Source organism: Magnolia sinica, chromosome 4 (assembly GCF_029962835.1).
Source record: "Magnolia sinica isolate HGM2019 chromosome 4, MsV1, whole genome shotgun sequence".
Lineage (NCBI taxonomy): Eukaryota > Viridiplantae > Streptophyta > Magnoliopsida > Magnoliales > Magnoliaceae > Magnolia > Magnolia sinica.
Genome location: NC_080576.1, coordinates 63,643,607 through 63,666,948, shown reverse-complemented (window position 1 = coordinate 63,666,948; position 23,342 = coordinate 63,643,607). Strand labels below are relative to the sequence as shown.

At 37.6% G+C, this 23,342-nt stretch overlaps 1 long non-coding RNA gene across 2 annotated transcripts; it reads left to right on the top strand.

The window, feature by feature from the left end:
* Positions 1-12,338: 12,338 nt before the first annotated feature.
* LOC131243170 (uncharacterized) lies at positions 12,339-15,322 on the top strand. 2 transcript variants are annotated; one of them, XR_009169920.1, is made up of 3 exons: positions 12,339-13,183; positions 13,508-14,763; positions 14,860-15,322. It is a non-coding gene; the product is annotated as an uncharacterized LOC131243170 (long non-coding RNA). The 2 variants fall into 2 exon arrangements; XR_009169919.1 differs by having other exon boundaries at positions 13,508-15,322.
* The last annotated feature ends 8,020 nt before the right edge of the window (positions 15,323-23,342 follow it).

Here is a 23,342-nt window from a genome sequence, read left to right as displayed (position 1 = left end):
TGAGGCCCAATGTGATGTATTTGAGGCCCATGAGCAAGACCCAATGTGATGTATTTGAGGCCCATGCGATGCAGACCACTTGATGTGTATATGGCCCTTACGTGAGGCTACGAGCTCATTATATATTTTGGCTCTATATGTGGGCCACTCCTTGGGAGTAATGTTGGTTAGATGTCCACATTGATGGGCAATGATGGTTGGATGTCCACATTATGACCTTCCCTTTGGCCTTAGTAGGCTCATTCTCATAATTCTCTTGTGGGTTAACCCAAATAAGTGGGCCCCATTCGCCATAGACGGATGGTTTTGCTCTATCGGATTTAATATAACTACGGCCAAGGGCCGATCTTTATATTATGGTTGATCGACTGTTCATCCATGGATCCCGCCTTGTTTATATACTAATTATCGATGCCGATTATCGATGTTGATTGTCGGTGCCGATTGTCGATGCTGAACATCGATTCTTATTGTCAAGGCCGATTCCGATTGTCAAGGCTGATTCCGATTGTTAATGCCGATTCCGATTGTCGAGGCTGATCCCGATGGTTGAGGTCGATTCCGATTGTCGAGGCCAATTCCAATTGTTGAGGCCGATTATCGAGGTCGATTCCGATTGTCGAGGTCGAATCAGATTGTTGAGGTCGATTTCGATTTCGATTGTTGAGCCCGATTATCAAGGCCGATTCCGATTATCGAGGCCGAATTTGATTGTCAAGTCGATTGTTGAGGCCGATTCCGATTGTCGAGGCTGATTCCAATTGTCAATTGTCGAAGCCAATTCCGATTGTCGAGGCCGATTCCGATTGTCGACGTCGATTCCGATCGTCGAGGCTAATTGTCGAGGCCGATTTCGATTGTTGAGGCCGAATGTCGAGAACCATGTGATGTATATACGACCCATGTTTGAGGCCCAATGTGATGTATATGCGGCCTGTGTTTGAGGCCCAATGTGATGTATATGCGGCTCGTATTTGAGGCCCATTGGGATGTGTATTCAACCCGTGTTTAAGACCCAATGTGATATATATGCGGCCCGTGTTTGAGGCCCAATGTGATGTATATGCGGATCGTATTTGAGGCCCATTGGGATGTGTATTCAGCTCGTGTTTAAGGCCTAATGTGATGAATATGAGGTCTATGTGATGTGACCCATTTGATGCATTTGAGGGCCAGGTGATGAAGCCCATTGTGATGTATATTAGGTCTATATAAGAGGCCCATCGTGATGTGTATTAAGATCTTTAGTAAGGCTCATGGTGTTGTATATTAGGCCCTTGTGCGAGGCCATGGGTCCACTATATGTTAGGCTCTATGTGGGTCATTCCTTGGAGGCAATGTTGGTTAAATGTCCACATTATCGAGGCCGATTGTTGATGCCAATATTAATACCGATTATGAGTATGTGACAGCATAGCATCATGATACATGCCCATACGCTTCATCTGCATGTTTGTTATGAGATGTGGTTGACCATTGCATATGTCATTGGGCAAATTGTTATGAGACTCCCTGATAGGCAGAGGTTATCTCACATGAGAGCACGGTATGTGCAAGATTGATGCATGACTGGATTGTATGACTCATGCATCTTGCATTGTGTGTTATGACTACTGTACGCCCTAGCGATATCAAGGCCATAGCCTCCACAGGCATATCGTGGATGGCCAGATAGGATACCGAAAATGTTTGGTTCTAGCATACGGGTGCCATAAATGTCCTTAGGAGAAAATTCCTAAACCTCCGTGGCCAAGAGACGCCCCAACGTTGAGACCGAGTGGATATATATGAGCGCATGAGGGTCGAATACCAGGAGGCTGCGTCTCCTACTGTGTAGTGGTCGGTTGGGAGGGGGTGTGGCCTTACCCGCCCGAGAGTAGGGGCATTGCTAGGCTGAGTTTGACCAGCTCGTGAATGGGTACGTTATCGATGTGCCGAATAGATATTAGCTGACTACTAGCCAGGCAGATGGTGAGGTCTCTTCCACTTGCATGGTCGCACGTCAGTGGGCGGCGATTTGCATGTAGAGTGTACTAGACCCCGGTGATGATCTCAGAGGGAAACCGTACTGATATGTGGACTTATCGAGTAAGAGTTGTATATTCATTCATTCATTTACTATCCACTCGAGTTGGTGGTGCACAATTAATTGTTGTGTACCTTCGTAATGGTAAGGATTTTAGTTGGGCGTGCGATTAAGCTGAGATCAGGAGTCTACTACATTGAGTCTGGCTATCCAAATTTAGGCATGGGACTAGTTTGGATAGAAGTACTTTATGATGGACCCCATAGCCTGCGATATTACGTACTATCATCCCGACTTCACTCCAGCTTGGTCATTTCATTCGCACTGCATATTACATTGTATCATCAGCATCTGATATTTTACTTATTATCCCCGCATTGCATAGCTGATCTACATTGCTTCATCAGTATATGATATTGTTTTTATTATATTTTTGCATCGCATAGCCTAGATAAGGCTGATGGTATTTATGGGCCTATCAGCATGCGTTTGCATTACTCTGATATCGTATGATTTATGATCTTGCCAGTATTTCTGATATTGTATGATTATGTGCTTATCAGTATTTCCGCTTACTCTAATTACTCTGATATTGCTTACTTGGCACTTACCTTATGTACACACTTTCACCACCCACTAAGCTTTCTATAAGCTTATGCATGATAGATGCGTGCAGGTGGCGTTAGGTTGTAGCAGTGTTGAGCTTGGAGCATGCAGCAAACCTCTGGAGCTTTGATTTTGTCATATGTATTTCTCTTTCAGCACTGTATTCAAATGTTTATATTAGTGGATATGTGGTGATGATGATATTGCCTTTGTGATTTGGGTAAACTTGTGGTTATGCTTATTACGAGTTAAATATAAGTTGGAAAATCCTCCTTGTAAGATTTCAGGGAATCTGGTGTATGGACGTTGAGAGTCGAGAATGGGGTACTACAGAGGCTGTCGGCACCGAAATTTTGTGAGCCCGGTTTCCGAGTTTGGGGCATGACAACCTAGCTTACAGCCCCTACCCTTGGGTGGATAAGGTCACACCCCTTTTCAATGGGAGACGCGGCCTACTGATTTTTGGCACCCGGGTATTCATGTTATCCACTCGGTCTCAACGTCGAAGCATCCTACTAGTACCATAAGAGTTTAGGAACTTTCACCTAAGGACATCGATAGCTCCTTGATACTAGAACAAATATTTTCAGTATCTAATCCAGCCATGCATGATATGCACGTAGAGGCCATAACTTCGATGTCGCTAGGGTGTAAAAGTCCCCGTGACATATAGGATGCAAAATGCATGAGTCATACTATCCAAATCATGCACCAAACCTGCGCATATCGCGTGATCATTTGGAGCAATCCTATCTCATATATAGTTCCCTAAGTGTCTCAAGTCGACGAGCATATGCTATGAATAATCATCATCCACAATATGCATACAAATGTTGCATATGGACATATAACTAGGCATGATATCCATTACACTAAGCATGTTATCAGTGTGTCCTATCAAGCCAAGAACACTAGCATGTTATTAAACATATCATCATATAATTGGCCCTAATTAGCACATCATACACAAAGAGTGGGAACCGAACAATAGGCCCCACTATAAATATAGAGGTCTATGTGGTGTGTCCCACGTTAGACTAACATTGGATCTTCATGTAACCTGCACATAAAAATCTAGTAATCGGATGTAATGTATTGATAAAATACATATACCAAGGCAGGGTCCATTGGGAATGACCCGGGTGGACACTCACATGTGCAACATGTGTGCCACTAGGCTATCAATCTATTGGGCACGTGGCCCACTGATGATATCCCAAAATGATCATATTATCATTGGCATCAATAGGATGATCTCCACAGTTTGAACATTGTTGATGTAATAGACGATTATAAATTGTTGGTTTGTCATTAGGATGTGATCATGTGCTAGTTGCCCATCTAAGTCTCGGTATTTCATCATTTCCGGCAAGGTTTATGCTCTAATAGATTTAATATAACCATAGTGTCAAAATTACATGCACACACTAATTAAGAATTTTAAATTGATTTCATAATTAATTTCAAATCCTACAAATACTCGCATTTAACTTAGGATCATAGGGATTCTAAGGGCCTGTTTGTTAAATCTGAAATCTGAAGTTTGAATTTGAAGTCTGAATCTCAAGTTGGAAAACTAATAATGAATCTAGAATAACTTGTTTGTTAACTAGCGTCTGAAATGTTTAAAATATATTAATTTGACACATTTACCCATATAAAACAATTATGATTGAATCCCTACCTTTAAAGACTCCATGAATTTCACTGAAATGTTTATTTGTCATCCAACCTATTGAAAAGGTCACAAATAGCTAGACGAAGAGATGACACAAATATTAACATGATCCAAAGCTTTTGTGGCCCAATTTTTTTTTTTTTTTTAAATGGTCAATCACCACTGTTTCCTATACAAAGGTCCATCTAAGATTTAAAATTAATTTATTTTTTGGATCACACCCTAAAATAAGCTTTCAATATAGATGGACGGTATGGATGTAGTCACATATATCACAGTAGGCCCCAAGTGTGAGCCGGATTTCATGGAAAAGCCTTTCAAATCTAAGTGGGGTCCATCGTAATGTTTGTGTGAAATCCACCCCATCCATCCGTTTTGTGAGATCATTTTAGGACATAGTCCTAAAAATGAGCCATATTGAATACTTAAATGGGCCGAAAATGTGAGGATTAGATGCCCATAATTAAAATATTCATGCGGCCACTTAAGTTTTCAATCATGCTAATCTTTGTGGTTTGAGTTCATGTCACTAGGAATGATAGTATGAACGGTATTGATGGCATGTAAACATCACTGTCGACCCCGAGGAGGTTTCAATGATAATAATTTTCCTACCCACCTTTCCTTTTGCGGCCCACTTAAGTCTTGTATCCTCCTTATTTTTTGTCTCGAGTCCTAAAATGATCTCAAAATACGGATGGATAGATTAGATTTATCACAAACATAATGGTGGTCTCCACATAAGATTCTAGCGCAAGCACTTCCTGTGAAAGACATTTGCACATAATTCGCACCCGTGAGGGGATTGTGTACTACCTCACCAAGTTCTACATAAATATAGACAATTAAGGGCTTTGTGGGGCCTACCATGATATATATGTTTTATCCATACCGTCCATTAATTTTTTCATATTATTTTAGAAATTAAAACAAGAAAACAAGGCAAATATAAAGCTTAAGTGGGCCACACTACAAGAAACTGTGGGAATTGGGTGCCTATCTTTGAAAACTTCTTGGGGCCACATATGGCTTTGATCAAGCTGATTTTTGTGTTTTTCCTTCATCCAGGTTTGTGTGACCTTATAAAGAGATTTGATGGCAAATAAGCTTCACGGTGGATATCAGGAAGGTTTTAACGATAGTCGTTCCTGTCTCACTACTTTATGTGGTGTGGTTGACTCGAGCTTTGGATGTGCATCTTTTTTCGGATCATACTTTAGAATGATATAGAAAAGTTGATAGACGGTGTGGATCTAATACATAAATCATGGTGGGCTCAGAGAAGTGCCCCATGTTAAAAGTTAGGATGTGTATAATGCAAATGAGAAAATCTTTGTCGCAAAGGATAATTTTGGATTAAAAATAATAATCACAAAGCGCATTCTTGATTCCCCATTAAGCTAGATTCCTATCACGGAAAAATTTCGGCATAAAACGGTGGAGCGTTTTCCTTCGTCCGCGTTAACAAACACCACTAAACAACATTTTCCAAATTCGGTGTTAAGTGCAAAAATTCAATGTTAACAAACAGGCCCTAAATCCAAGGTGCCAAACATAGCCAAGAGATTCTAGAAATTCAAGAATCTCAAGTCCATGGGAGCCCCAAATCTAAGGGATCCCGCATCATGGATTCCTAAGTCCAAGGGATTCCCAAATCCAGGGGATTTCGTATCCAGGGGATTCCAAGTCCAAGAGGTTTCCACCCCACAGTTCCTTGTGGTGCTACCCACCTAAGATCTAGATCGTCTTGAAAATTGGGCCCCTGGCCCAATAAGTTATGAAGAAAAGGATGAACGACGTAGATAGCATATAAACATCAAGGTCGGTCCCACTCATGGGACCCTGGTCCTTGAAAAAGGGGCAGCCACTCCTTGCCCATGTTTCCATCTGTGCGGTCCTCCTGAGATTCGGATGGGCCTGATATTTGGCCTCATGGCCTAACATGAACTGGTAAAACTTATGAACGGAGTGGATAAGTCACATACATCATGGGGGTTCCCACGAGTGGTCCCCACTCCATACCCCTGGCTAGGTGTCTGCCCACTTGGACGTTAGCAGTAGCAGCAGCGCTGCTGGTGTTTAGATATAATATCAAGGTGGCTCCTTGAAAGTGCCCTAGTTTGTCAAATCACATGAATCTTGAGTCTATCTTTAAGAGAGTCCCAAGATGAAGATTTCAAGATAAAGACCTCAACAAAAGAGAAACCTGAGTGCTCCAAATAGGTGAATGAATCCTCTCTTCCTTAAACCAAACCCTAAGGTATATGACCCCCATCCAACTTAAACTTACCTCAATTTCATTGAAAATCACCTTTGCTAAGCTTGAACACTTAGAATGTTAGAGGAGTAAAACATGAACTACACAGATATATTTGATCGCATCGATTTGCAATCGAAGTCAGTTTCGATTTTATTGAACATAGTTCGATTAAATCAAAGATTAGGCCCATTCTGTCCAGCAACAAAAAGACCAAATGTTGAGAATTATCGATTATATCGAATGATGTTCGATGATATCAAAATTCAAACTTCGATAAAATCGAATCATATTCGATAACATCGACTTAGGGTACTCCTTCTACATAGATTACATTCTAAAAAGTGTTCATCGATATAATCGAGTCACCTTCGATTACATCGAGAATAAGTTCTCGATTGTATCAAAGTGTGTTTAGTTACATCGAAGATAAGGAACATTTTGTCCAGCAAGCCATCAAAGAAAATACAAACTTTTTGATCACATCGAATATGCTTCGATATAATCGAACTTCAAATTTCGATAGCATCGAATGATGATCGATAACATCGAATATCTAGACAAAATCTTTCAGCAACCAAAGGTAATTTTCTAAAGAAAATTCGATTGGATCAAACTGCCTTTCGATGACATCGAAGTGCACATCGATAAAATCGAGCAGAATCTGTTCTACATAAAAACGAACATATATGTGTAGAGTGTTGATACAATTGAATTAAACAAAATACCATCGAAATTCAAATTTCGATGATATCGAAGGCTATTCTATAGTATCGACAATGACAAATTTCTGTCCATTTTTTTTTACCGTGGGATTCTTCTTCTATAAATACCATAGGTTGCCTTTTAGTAAAATGAGCTAGAATCTAAGAGAGTTTGAGCCTGTTCTTTTAAGATCTATATACTTTCTTCCTCATTTTCTCTTTCTCATTAGAGTTCATCATTCAATCTTGGCATATGCATTAACTCACTATCTTATGTGCTTAAGATTGAATTATGAACTCTAGCATTCAGTAAGATTCCAACAAACCTCCTTGTAGGCTAATCATGTTATTTGAACTCTTGAATGCATAGCTCATGGGAACCTTCTCTATGTATTTAAATCATATTATTTAAATAGAGAAGATCAAAACCTTAAACCTCACAACTTTAGAGTATTCATCAAAGTATCAAAAGCAGGTTGTAGTTTAAGGGAGCTAAAGACTCTTCATCATCATTGAAGATCTTCACATTTTGTGAGAACGAGACTCATCCACTTACTTGTAAGTACTTAGAGTCTAATATGCCTGAAGCCCTTTACTTGTGTAGGATTGGGATTCAGAGTTTAACTGTCAAACTCGCCAAGTCTTAATTGTAGGTCTCCAACGGGAGAATACGTGTTGCCTTATGTAGGCTTAGGTTATCCTGTGTAGCCTCCCAGTGTTGTGTCCTTGTATAGGACTAAGTAGCCTTGTGTAGGCTTGGGTTACCTTGGGTAGGCTCCCAGTTGAGTTCATGTGTAGGATGAATCACCTTGTGCAGGCACCTAGGAGAACCTTGTGTAGGTCTCCTAGTTAACCTTGTGTAGGTTGTAAAGGTTCATGGTTAACTTAATTTAAAACCATTGAATAGTGAAATCCAGTATACTCTAGAAGAGAGTGCATCCGCTGGGAGTGGAGTAGGCAAGTAGTCGAACCATTATATATGACTATGTTTGGGATTGCTTTGAGTACATTTATCTAGTTATGCTTATGTTTATCATATGATCATTATGATGCATGATTTAGTTAATATATAAGTGTTAGTAGAAATCACATCCTACACTTCATCACTCACACTATCCCTATAGGTCCCTTATTTGAAAATCTTGTGAAAGCTTATGTGAATTGGACCCTCTATTGGCTTGGAAGCCTTAGAGTTACTTTCCCTTAACCTTCTGTTTAAAAAGTTAGTCATTGTTGGTTGCTAATAGAAAACAAGTATTTGAAAAGTCCTATTTACTCCCCTCTAGGACATTTGGTCATAGTTCATACTTCAGTACTAGCGGTTCTACCGCAATTTCAATTGGTATCAGAGCGAGTTCCTCTTAAAGGGTTTAACAACCTAAAGGGAGATCCTTGAACTGAAGTAAGGATTATGGCTAAAGGAGAGGGAGCATCAGTCTCTCGTCCTTCGATTTTCAATGGTTTAAATTATGCTTATTGGAAAGCAAGAATGTTTTATTTTCTGCAATCCTTGGATCATGATGTTTGGGAAATCGTTGAGAATGGATATGTGTTACGAACCGAACAAATTGTATTGGAAAATGGCACAACCATCACCAAACCCAAACATAAAGAGAAATGAACAACTTTTGATAAATAAAATAAAACCAATGAAGCAAAAGCTACGAATGCCATTTCCTATGCGTTTTTTGAAGAGGTATTCAATCAGATCAGTATGAGTAAAACCTCAAAAAAAGCATGAGATTTATTGAGAACCACCCATGAAGGAACCAACATAGTAAAAAGATCAAGGTTACAGTTATTGACAACTTAGTTTGAACACTTGAAAATGGAGGAAGATGAGACCTTTATATAGTTCTTTGCAAAACTAAATATCATATGCAACTCCATGGGTGGACTTGGAGAGACAGTTCCTGTACCTAAAATATGTAGGAAAATCCTACGATCACTTCTGGAATGGTTTAACTCTAAAGTAACCACCATAGAAGAATGTAGGAATATTGATAAGATGAAAGTAGAAGAATTAGTAGGTTTTTTTACAAACATTTGAACTACATCTTAAATCACCCACAAAATCCAAAAAATAATGTTCTCAAAGCCTCTAAAAACATGAATACAATAGAGGAAGAAGATTGTGAGAATGAAGATGAAGATGAGGAGGTTGCCCTCTTAGCTAAGAAATTCAAAAGATTTTTTAACAAGAACTATGGAAAATTATAAATAATAAAGGAATTCATCTGGACCACAAGCGTCAAACAGGTAAAACCTTCAACAAGTCTAAAGAACTCTAGTGCTACAACTGTAAAAAGTATGGTCACATTTCTACTGAATGTCCCACAAAGAAATCTAAAGGTAAAGCTATGGCAACCACTTGGGATTACATTGATGACTCAAATTCAGAATCAAGTGAGTCAGAAAGTGATGGAGACCAAAGTCAAAATACCTATGGCCTCCACCACTACAGTCATTCCCAAGGAATCAGAAGAGGAAGATGAGCTTGATCTTAAGAGAATTAAAGGATAATAGTGATTTTGACAGCATTTCGGCAAAGAAAGAAAGAATAATCAATTCAATAGCAATTTTAGCAATTAATCTGAGTAATGAAAGAAAGGATAATCAATTCAATTGCGATTTCGGTAGCATTTTGGTGTATTTGGTGTCCGTCAGAGTACAGAGGGTTGTACGGATCCAAGATCCTCTGCTTTGAGCCAACACTTGAGAGGTATATGTAATGAAAATCGAACTATGAAGGGAACCCACAATTCTTTAAAGAACATGGCTGCCTTTATTGCACGAGCATGCATCGCATCCCTATTGCGCGACCACGTAACAAACCTAACTAATCCGTGCAACAACACTATTCACACGCACATTATTCACGCATAACAGGCAGGGCTTCTTCCCCATACTTGCTCTTTCTCTGGAACTTCTGATGATGCAAATGAGATGGAGATGGGGTATTTATAGGCTTCCACACGTGTAAGACCTCAATTTATGTGCCATGAGCCTTATTCTGCACAACAACACTATTCCCACGCAACACTATTCACATGTAACACTATTCCTACGTAACACTATTCTCACACAACAGATTTTTCAGAGAGAGGGATGATAGAGAGAGGGTCATACAATGGGAGAATGTTGCGTAATGGGAGATCCAGGGAGATAAAGAGAGGGTCGCGAAATGGGTATGGTTGCCTATCTTGGATCATTGATACGCAGCATACCGAACTCCTATTAACTCGTGCATTTTTTGTGCCCCAACAGATGCCCCCTCGATCATTCTTTAATTGATTTAAGAAATCAAATTGAGGATCGATCTTCTTCTGCATAAAAATCCTTTCACGTTGGAAAAAGATTCATTATGAAAATAAAGTTGGTCAAATAACGGAGAAGGATTGCTCGAACAAAGAATTGAAGAGTCGAGCTCGAAAGAATCAAGCTCAGAGGAATCGTGTTTAAATGAATTACTGTCAAATAAATCATGGTCGAAGGAATTGAGCTCAAATAAATTGTGGTTGAAGGATGACTAGATGATCATGCTCGAACGGAAGACTAAATGATCACGCTCGAACGACAGACTGAATACCCTCAGTCAAAAGCACCGAGTGAATGCTTCAATAGGGAGGATATGGCAGTAACGAAAGCACTCTGTATTCATAGTAGTCAATCAAATAGAACACCTTTTTATGAACAGGGTCGTAATTGCATCCTCTGCAATTTTAACTCCCTTATTTACACAATTCTCTTTTCATCGAAACTTGCCACTGTAACAGCTGTGGCAACTTCATCTTTGAGTAATTTGATCAGAGAACTGTCCTTCAATGTTGCTCCCGCTACAACAATCTCTTTAATCAATGTCAGCAACTCTTTCTTTAAACTCCATGGCTAGGGAATTGTTCTTTAATGTTGTTCCTGCTACAACAATCTTTGAGGTTGTCTCCTTTATTCATGGTCTACATAATCCAGGATTTCGAATGGTAATCTTTCATACCAAATTAATCAGAATTAGTATCTCAAGATATCATAACTTTCCAATTTAATTTCATGAAGTATTGATAATTTCGAAATATATTGAAAGCTTTAGAATAATTGTAATATATTGACAATTCTGAAATAATCATGATGTATTGATGACTTTGGAGTAATTAGAAAGTATGATGATTTGAACTGTATGTTCCCATTATTTGCAAAGTTCCTTTTGTTTCCAATGTGCTCTTCATTTGCGATATTTTCTTTATTTGCAATATGCTCTTCATTTGCAATATGCTCTCCATTTGCGATATTCTCTTTATTTGCAATATTCCCTTTATTTGCAATATTCTTTTTTTTTGAATGTTTCCTTTTATTTGCAATATTCTCTTTGACAATGATTTGGTCATTTCATCTTCATGCTTGTTAGCGTGCTTTGCATTGCATTTGTTGTATTCTTTACTGTAGTTATGTCAACTTCAGATCACAGTTTAAGCTCTTGAGGTGTTGGAGAGAATATAATTTTTACCAGACATACTTTGACTGGACATGACTTTGACTTGACTTTAACTTGACTTTGATTTTGACTGGGCTCAAGGAGCAATTATAGTTTATCGTCAATTTCAGGCTGGGCTCATGGAGCAATTATAGCTTACCACCGATTTCGGGCTGGGCTCTTAAGTTTATTAGAGCATTCACAGTTTAGGCTCTTAAGTTTGTTGGAGCATTGACAGTTTAGGCTCTTAAGTTATTGGAACGTTCACAGTTTAGGCTCTTAAGTTTGTTCGAGCGTTCACAATTTAAGTTCTTAAGTTTGTTAGAGTGTTTACAGTTTATGACAGTGTTTCATAGTTTTTGTAGGTAACTTTACCTTCATGACTTTGCCTAGCGACAACATCAAGGTGGCTTTACCTTTATTGTTTATCAGAGATTTTTCGATTGTTATTGTGCTTTTGTATTGGAGCTTTGCAGTAGAGATGGAGTTTTTTATGGAGCTTTGCGATGGAGCTTTAATGGAGCTTTACGATGGAGTTTGTGATGGAGCTTTATGATAGAGCTTTGCGTTATCACTTAAGATGAATTAGTGAATAAGATGAATTAGTAAATAAATCGATATCAATATCAACATGTCAGCATTCAATGCTAATAACAGTTTAATAATAATTGATAATATTATTTTGTCAAGCAACAATATAAACGATGCTTATATATTTATCCCTTTATGATCATCATTTGTTGAACATAACTTACGACTTGTTAGGGCTTCAGGCCGCTACTATGGTAACATATAAATGTTACCCGATCTGTCCCCTTTTGATTAGATGAGATTTTCTTTGAGAATCTTCACAATCAAAACTATTTTACCTTTCAAGAATAATAATTTGATAAAATGAACATTTATAGGCATTTTAATGCGCTATTCATTCTGATCCATAGCTTGATAAGTCTTGTCGATATAATCTTCAGTGATAATATACTGATTGTCTCATTTAGGATTTAAATTTAGCCCTGGTCTTGTAAGTGACCTTCAATAAATCATAGTATATCATCTTTCTTGAAGAATATATGCTAAATCTCTTCGTGTCTTGATTGGCATTATAAGTCTGATAATTGGTGATAATCTGGATATAATTGTCACTTCATAAATCTTGTAGATAACCATACAGGGCTTAAAAACAGTTTTGTGATGGCTTCCTCTCTTTTTTTTTAAAGAATATATTTAATTTTGGAACCACTTTTGTCGCTCGTAGCAATAAATCAATCATAATAATAATGTCCCTAGTTTGAGCATTAATATATAATAATAATTCAGCTATGGTAATGATTCTTGCCCCAATGTTGACATGCAAAAATTGATATTGACAATTATCATCTCTGGAAATTAACAATTACCTTCTTTGGATCAAAGGATCAAGAATCTCGCACAGCTGCTCGGAAGGGTATGTTAAAAAGAATATTTGGAAATTGTATCTTTTTCTGATTTCTCCATTCATTGATCACTTTTCATTCATACTTTAATGGAGAATGAAGGTTCATAAAGACATATGACCAGAATATTGCTTGTCTTATTACATCATTCCATTTCTCGAAATATTATCAATGCTTTGGGCTCGCCAGTCTTTTCTTTCTGTTATGTTATTCCATGAAGATTTCTCCCTTATCGATTATCTTTTGTAGCTTTTTCCTAAGAGCATTATATCTTTCTGTATGATTTCCAAATGTAAGGTGATAATGACAAGAATCTTTTCCTCTTGTCTTTTTAGTTTCTCCGAAGTGTTTTAGCCGAGGTAATTCGATACTCTTCATGTTCAACAATTGATTCATCATAGGAAGTACGTCTATTCTTGCGAATGCATACTTCATATGGTCTTTATATTGTCCAGACCTTTCATATGCCATCGTAATTGCACAACCATTTCTATCTGCTTCGTCACAATTTTTTTCATCATCTTGATGATCTTCTTTCTTTTCTTCTTTACTAGTGATGTTGGCCGATGTTTCATAAAGATTATGATCTAATGACTTTACATAAAAAGCAGACAGTTTTTTAATCATATTTTCAAGAGCATAAGCCTTTGTAATAAGATCATGAAAGGTCTGTATATCTGCACTAATCAGGTTGCATGCCATTTTTGATCTTATACCTTCCAAACATAATTTAACCTGATCTGATTCTCTTGGAAGATATCAGCATGATACCCCCAAGTCTTTCCATCGGCTGATGAATTCGTTAATTGATTCATCTTCTCGTTGGCAGATAGAGGCCAATTCAGTCAAACTGACTTCTCTGTCGAAAGAGAAAAAGTTTGACATAAATTTGTCCTGCATCTGTTCCCAAGTATGAATAGACACTGGATCCAAAGCTGAATACCATCTGAAGGCTTTTCTTGTCAGGGATGACCCAAATAATCTCAAACAATACTGAGAAACTCTAGAGAAATTTCCTATCATTGTTATGAAGTATATTATATGTTCATCTGGTGACCCGTTCCCATTAAACTTCTAAAAGTTTAGGTGTTTAAAATCAGCGGGACATGACATTTCTTCTATTTCAGGGGGATATAATGTCCGGTATTGAAATTTTTTGTTCTGACCTCATTCTTTTTCTAGATGAATGGTTTCAATGACCATTTGTCAGATTTCTTCCTGCGCTATGATTTGAGCAATATTAGGCGCATGCCCCTGAAATCTAATCGTTTGTGGTTGTGGTCTTTTTGCTTGTGGTTTAATGTTGTTCATAGCAGTTGCTGTCAGAAGATTAGGGACTTCTTTAGCCACGTGCTCATCTGGCAAAAGCTAATTAGGCTGATTAATATCTGCCGACAAGTTTTCTGTTTCTTTATACTTTAATTGTCTTAATATTAAAGGATGAAGCGAGTGCTGTATTGTTGATGCTGTTGAGGAAGATGAACTGTTGCTTAATTCGAAACCAGTGTACTGTCGCTTCGAAGGACTAACTGACTCGAATCGCAATATCCTTGGTGCATGAGTTCATGTTAAATTCTTTGAGGGGGATGTTGTAAGTGAACATTCACTTGTCACAACAGCTTTCCCTTTTATTCTTCTGAATTCATAATGATTCTGCGGAAGATGTTTTTACAATTGTAATTGTCAGTATTGGAAGACATTTGAGAGTGATAGCTTTTCGGTCCTTCTTGGATGAAATGATTGCGTAACTGAGATGAGGCTGCGTCTCGTGACATTTTGCATAATTGACCCTCTAACTGTACTTAGCGGGACGATACTTCTTGTGGGAATAGATCGAACCCTTCGTCTTTCAGATGTCACTATCATCAATCTTTCATCGTCCTACTACACTGCTGATGAAGCAGAAACTATTCCAAACATCACCTGGCATTGTCTATCTTTAATCATAACTGATTCAACTTTCTCTGATACTTTCTGTAGTGGTGATCATGTATTATCGATATAATCTACCGCGAATTCGTTGGGTGTGAAGTAAACAATCGCATTAGTCGGGAGAAAAGCCATTGCAGTTGTGTAAGGACGGAAAACTTGTTATTCAAAACAGAATACCAGTTATGTTAATTTAATAAAATCGTACTTTGTTTTAGAGATGAAGGGGGGGATGTTCCCATTGAGAGTCGCTATTTTGGCGTTTATATGATGCAAAACAGTGTGAAAATCCTCTAAATATTTTCTAAGTTATCATTGAATAATAATAATTTTCCAACAGAGTCGTCATTTTATTTCGACAAAAAACGAAAGTGTTTCATTTGGAGATTATATTATTCAATAATAACAGAGAATATAGAATAACATTTATCATCATATATTTCATTAATTCTGAATTTCAATTACATCCTCGTGTTTCCCTTGATTCTGAAATAAAGTACGATGAATCTGTGTAATGAAAGAAAGGATAATCAATTCAATAGTCATTTCGACTGCATTTCAGCATATTTGGTGTCTGTCAGAGTGACAGAGGGGTTGTGTGGATCCAAGATCCTTTGCTTCGAGTAGACACTCGAGAGGTATATGCAACAAAAATCAAATTACAAAGGAAAATCACAAAACTACAAAGCATAGGGCTATGAAGGCCTTTATTGCATGAGCATGTGGCTTATCCTTATTGCACGGCCACGCAACAAATCCGCGCAAAGCACTATTCACGCGCAACAGGCAGGGCTCTTCCCCATACCTGCTCCTTCTTTGGAACTTCTGATGATGTAAATGGGAGGGGGAGGAGGTATTTATAGGCTTTTACACGTGTCAGACCTCAATTTATGTGCCACAAGCCCCATTCCATGCAACAATACTATTCACACGCAACACTATTCCTGAACAACACTATTCCCATGCAACACTATTCACGCACAATACTATTCACGTGCAATACTATTCCTGTGCAACATTATTCCTGCGCAATAGATTTTCTAGAGAGAGGAATGATAGAGAGGGCCGTGCAATGGGAGATCCAGGGAGATAGAGAGAGGGCCGCGAAATGGGCATGACTGCCTATCTTGGATCCTCGATGCGCAATAAACCAAACTCGTATCTACTTGTGCATTTTTTATGCCCCAACATGCCCATGCAAGTAGCGCCATTGATGCTTGGGCTCACCAGCCCCCTTGCAGCTTGCAATATGACCCACCTGAGATGTGGATCGGTTTCATTTTTAGGCTCAACGACCACAATGACTTAACAAAGAGAATGGATGGCGTGAATGCAATATACGCATCATGGAAGGTGGACGTTGCTAGCAACATCTCTGGATGTTGTTGCGTCCAGCGATAGTTGTCGTTGCCCCCCTCTCTCTTGTGTTTTTAAAAGGTGGTGGGTTCTACTTAGGAAATCGACTATATCCATTGGATCAACCAATTCATGATGGGCCAAGGAACTTAAGAACAACCAAATTTTGGGAGGTTTTCCACAATCCAAATTTGAATAAATCTATTGACATGTTAAATAGAAAATCAATATCACGGTGGGCCACACAAAGTGGTCCACGCTGTGATAGCGTGCAGGACACTTTCTCTAATAGTCTGGCCCACTTGCGGGCCCCACAACAATATCAAAGTAAGAGAAGAAAGGGAAAGGAAATGGAAAGAAGAAGCAAGGGAAGAAGATCCAGCAATCAGGGTGGGACCCTACTATTATAGGATCCATCATACACTCCATACATGATCAAGGTACAAGATGGGTCTCACCCTTGTGGGCCCACTAAAAATGAATAAATCACAAAAAGGGAGGATCAAAATCCTCCCATGAACTCATAATGATAGATGAATGGTTCGATTGGCTCGGATCAGGGATTGAATGGTCCACCAAGCTCCTCTCCATCCCTAATCTCCTTTAATCACTCTTTTCTCTTATCTCTTTCTCTTAGCCTCTTGATCCCTCATAATTCTCAAGCTCCCTCTTTTGTCTTGAGCCATCTCTCTAATCTTTCTTTCTTTTCTCTATTTCTCTCTTAATCTCTGCCTATTTCTCTCTAATCTTTTTCTTTCTCTTGATATATCATTATACTCTCTTGCTAGCAAATGGTAGAAATGAGAGGGAGTTAGGGGATTTTGTGGTAGAACTTTTAGGATAGGGATGGAATTAAAGGAAGATGGAGGGGTAGAATGGAGAGAGAAAGAAGGAAAGAGGCATAGGTTGCTTTCACTAATGGGGAGGGAGAAGTGATGTCTTGATTGATGGATTGATTGGACAACCTAAGATTTATGTAAGTGGGGCTCACGTACATTGCGCAACCCACCTCAGATTGTGTCAAAACTGAAATTACTGTAGAACCGCTATTATTGAAATATAAAGTATGTCTAAATGTCCTAGAGGGGGGGGAGGGGGGGGGGGGGGTGTGGTGAATAGGACTTTTCAAAAATTATTTTCTAATAAGAACAAACAATCCCTAACTTTTAATGAAAGAGTAAGGCAAAGTAACTCTATGGCTTCCAAGCCAAAAGAGGGTCCAAATCACATAGGCTTACATAAGGTTTACATACGAAGAACAAGCTTATTAAGGATAGTGTATATGATAGTGTGTGGGATGTGATTTCTATTAATACTTATGCATTAACTAAATCATGCATCATAAAAGTCATTTGACAAACATAAGCATAATTAGAATAATACACAAAAAGCAATCCCAAACACAATCATATATAGTGGTTTGGCTACTTGTTTACTACACTCCCGGTGGACACACTCTCTCCTAGAGTGTATCAGATTTCACTATCCAATGGTTTTAAATCAGGTTAACTATGAACCTTCATAACCTACACAAGGTTAACTAAGGGACCTACACAAGGTTTCCTTAAGTACCTATACAAGGTGACGAGTCCTACACAAGGACACAGTTGGGAGCCTACACAAGGCAACCTAAGCCTACACAATGCAAATACCTACACAAGGCAATCTATGCCTACATAAGGCAACTCGTCCTACACAAGGACCACGTATTCTCCCGTTGGAGGCATAGAAAGAGGTCTTGGCGAGTTTGTTACTTAAACTCTAGAGTTTAATCCTATACAAGGAAAGGGCTTCAAACTCAACAGACTCTGTATACTTACAAATAAGTGAGCCCCTTTCTCGCACAATGTGAAAATCTTCGATGATGGCGAAGAGTCTTTAGCTCTCTTGAACTGCAACCACTTTTGATGTGTTGATCAATGTTCTGAGGTTGTGAGGTTGTCTTCTCTATTCAAATGATATGATTTAAATACATAGAGAAGGTTCCCATGAGCTATGCATTCAAGAATTCCAACATTAGGATTTACCTATGATGAGGTCAGTTGGAAACTTAATGAATGCTAGAGTTCATAATTCAATCTAAGCAGTGAAAATGATGAGTTAATTCTTATGCCTAAATTGAATGATGAACTCTAATGGGAAAAAGGGAACGAGGAAGAGGGTATATTATCTTTGAAGCAACTCTCTTGAAGTTTCTTAAATTCTAACTCATTATACAAGAAGCAACACTAGTGTATTTATAAAGTTGAAATCCTAACAGTAAAAAAACAGGCAAAAATCTGAATCAGAGATTTCTTTTAAAAAATACATGAAGGTTGTTGGACAATTTTGTCCCTTGTTCGATGCCGAACAGACCTTCGACCCATCGAGATTTGAATTTCGATGGAATTGAATGGTCATCAATGAGCTCGAAGAAAAGAAGATTTTCTTTGAAAACTTGCTGGACAACTTGGAGTTAGTTTCATTGCAATCGATCAACCTTCGATGCCATCGAAAAGGGTTCGATTGCATCGAGGAGTACTTAAAAGTATTTTGGATTTTGGAAGAGGTAAGTCCAAGATCGATGCAATATAATGCCATTTGATGTCATCGAAACATAGGTTTGATGTCATTGAATAGCATCCAATGCAATCGATAATTCCAACATTTCTTTCATTTTGTTGCTGGACAGTATGGACGTGTATTCAATGCAATTGAACGATGTTCGATGACATCGAAGATGTCCTCGATTGCAGTTTGATGCCCTCGACAGGGACATGTGATTTTCCTATTTTTCTTTCTTCCAATAATACTCAAGGTGCAATTTAACTCAAACTCACCAGAAGATGCTTTAAAATAGTTTTTTTTAGGTAAGTTGGGTTTTTATGTGGGCATATACCTGTCAAGGTTTGTTTATGGTTGATGAGGCTATAGTTTACCTATTAAGCATGATCATGTGCTTTCATCTTTGAAGAGTCTTGGTTTTGATGTCTTCATTGTAGGGCTCACTTGACTGATATACCCAACACTCACGTATATTGACAAACAAGGGCACTTTCAATCTCCCCGTTTGTCAATTACGTGACAAAACAAGTAACAAACCCTAGATATTACAAACCACTAAAGCTATTATAATTTATCAAAGAAAAAATAAAATGACTTGAGTGCTTTAGCTCCCCCTTTGTTTATGCTCCCCCTAAGTTCTTGCATTAAGCTTTGCAAAACACAAAAAACAACAAACTTGGGAGCACATATGGTTCTCCCCCCTTTTTGTCAGTCATTGGCAAAGGGTAATAAATGAAGTAGATAGGCCAATAAAACTGAAGTATGAGATTTTCAATCATATCTAAGGTTAGAAGGAGAACAATCATAAAAGTTCATAAGATATAATCATATAATGTAAGAACTTAATGTGAATTAGGCATGCCATTGAGATATATACCTACAAAGAATATGAATGGCAGCAATATCATCAAAAGAAAATAGGATATTATCATTAATTCATTCACAAAAAAAAAAGAACTACCCCAAGCTTAAGTAGTGTATCATCCAAAAGAACAAGCCCTTAAGGGCATAAAGATCCAAACAACAAAATGTAACAACATACATCCTCATGGGTACACATAAATATGATAAAGATAAGGAATTGAGACTAATTATATTGGCTCGTTTATCCAAAAAAGAGCTAATAAGCGAGCTTGTGACCCTAAATCTCCATCTATAGATCAACGTAGGTAGAAGGACCAGCTCCAAGTAGGACAGTGTTGTCACATCGGCATGTGATGACTGCTATCAGGTCCTAAATTATCGAGACGTCACGAGAAGAAGAGAGATGAGTTGTTGGAAGATTCACCTGTGTTTGGAAGCTGAGACATCGCAGGAAGAAGAGAGATGAATGAGCGAAAAAACAATTCCTACCCGTGCCGTATTTATAGATCCCGACTCTTCGATTTCATGGAAGTATGTTCGATGTCATCGAAGAAGATACTTCAATGCCGTCGAACCATGTTCGATGTTATTAAAGAGAGTCCAGATAGGTCAGAGAGATTTCGCAATGCTTCGATGCAATTGAGTAGTGTTCGATTCCATCGAAAGCTGTTCGATGACATCGACCGTCCCTCGATTCCATCGAAATAGTTAAAAAACAGCTCATTTATCATTTCAATTTGTGCTCACCTATCTCAAACGATGTACACTAATATATACCTATTCATCAGTGTTTTGTAAATCAAAAGATCAATAAAAAAAGTGTAGAGTGTACATATTTTCTTCCAAAAAGAATGACGAGGCTATAGATCCTCAAATATTATCATTAGAACAGATGGACCATAGTACAGTTGATCTTTCTTTGGAGATGGTTGATCTTCTATTTTAAAAATTAATTGTTATATGTAGATCAACCTTCTCAGGTCTAATATTGGTATTAAAACACTTAGAATGTTTTTCAGTAAAGATTCTGAAAAGGTGAGCTTAAGGGGAGGGGGGGAATAAGACTATGCCAAACAGTGGCTTGCCACACACTTTCATATAAGGATTTTAGAAAAATCCTCATTCTGGCCTTCCAGTATGAATAGTTAGAGTCATCAAAAGGAGGTAGCCTGGTAATGGTTAAACTATCGAAATTTGACATAATTAAAGCTCTAGATCTTTAACTTAAGGAAATTAATATAAAAAAACGAGCAACTTAGCTTTGATACCACTTGAAAAGGCTATCTTAAGAAGTCCTAGGGGGGTGAATAGGATTATTCCAAATAATCGAATAAAAGGCTGAATAAGTAAATAAATCAGAAATATCAATCGCACTAGTATTGAAACGTTGATTGAAATTGATTCATAGGACAACCTTCACCTAAACAAGTTCAAGCAGGACAACCTTATTTCACGAATGTGATAAGAATCAAAATTCTAAACTAAGTAAGAGTAAATAAAATTATCTATTACAAACATTCACTACTTTTGCATAAAAGAAATTACAACCATTCACCATAAAAATAATAAAAGCATTCACCACAACACCAAGAATTATAGTGGTTCGATGTGTCAACAACTGTTCTCAAACAGCCACACCTACTCCACTCCCAAGATTAATAACCACGTAATCTCGACTTTCACTATGAATGAGGTTTTCATAGGATCACCTTAAAACCTGATACAGTTGTGATTTTATCAGGCTATCACAAACAAAGAAACCCCTTACTTAGATTTTCTGGCTATCTTAGAAAAACCAACACCGAGATTTTCTTGCTATCTCATAAAAAAATAAATACAAAATATAAATGAATACTTATCTTCACCGTAGAAGAAGTTGTAGCTGTAAAACTACTTTTCTTTAATTACGAATGTTCAATGTTCAGTCCGATAGAAAAGGTCCAGAGTTCTATTGATTTTAATTAGATTTAAAACAATGGTTACCTGTATTAATTCCTTTAAATCTCAAAAAGAATAGTATTCCCTCTCTTTTTAGAATAAGAATGATAGAATTAGAGATTAATGAATTAAACAAAAAGCTATAAAATGATTTATTAATATCGCTTGATAGCTTGACAATAAATGAGGCTTCTTTCTCTCTTGTATAAGGACTTTGATAGGCTTGAATTATATTTTCGGATTGAGAAAAGACCTTAATTTATAGGTAAAAAGTTTATTCTTTCGATTGGCCTAAGGCAGTCTTCGACTGGCCTAAGCACCGGATTCAGTTCTAACAAAATTTCAAATTTGAGCGGGATAAGATGTAACAGATCTTCGACTGGTCGAAGGTGGTCTTCGACTGTTTAAGGAAGTTAAATCCAAACTGAGTTTTTGTTGTTGGATTTCGAGTCGAGGAACCTTCGACTGGTCGAAGAGACCCTTTGACTAGTTAAAGATGCAACAAAATTTCTATTACACTTCGGCTGGTGCTTGGACTAGTGAGAAATTCTTAGACTGGTCGAGGCAAAACTTAGGCTAGTCGAAACTCAACTAATAATAAGTATAAAAACCTAATTTTAAATATGTTTTAAAAGCACCTAAACCTAAGGTCTTTCTAGGGTTTATAATACCTGTATGGACTGAATTTCATAGGATTAGAAATTTAAACTTCTCAAAGGAGCTTGATCTTCTACTAGAACTTTTAGTAAATTGAGTTTGGTCTTTAGCTTAAGCTTGAGCTTGAACTTGAGCTTAAACACGAGCTTGTCTTGAACTTCAACATGAGCTTGGCTTAAAGATCACTTGCTAAGTTGTTTTGCAAGGCGAAATTTGACAAATTAGGTGTAAAATGTGCTTTAAACATAATAACACTTACAGATTCCAAAATCATGCATGATACCTTGATCATATGGAGAAGCTGGGATTTTATCAAATTTTCTTATATTTCATGAATCTCAACAAGCTCCATATATCTGAAGAAACTATTAGTCAAGTGATTGATTATAAATTAATTTTTTTAAAAATCTTATCTTCATTTATCTATGCTTTCTAATGTCCTTGAATCAATTATGATAGATTGTGTTTTACATATTGACCAACATCTTTTAGTCAATCCTCACAAAAAAAAGAAAACTTCTTCTTTTGCTCACTTTTTCTTGTTATAGCTCCCTTATAAAGTACCCGACTCATTATAAAGTATATCAAAAGGATGGGTCATGGTCATTGGTTGTTTTACTTGGAGAAATCATTACAAGAGCCTGAAATTATTTTTACATTATTTTCAGGGCAATTGTGTTTGTTTTTTGTTACCCACTTGGCAACCATCTTATTTAAGCAGGAAGATTCTTTCTTAGAGTGATTTCCAGATGATTTGAATTTGGATCTGTTGTTTGACCTAGAAGTGAGGTGAGGATGTCTACGATTAGGACATTCACCTTTGTAGTGTTCTATTTTCCCACAATGATGGCAAGATGAATCAAACAATTTTTTCTTGTTTGA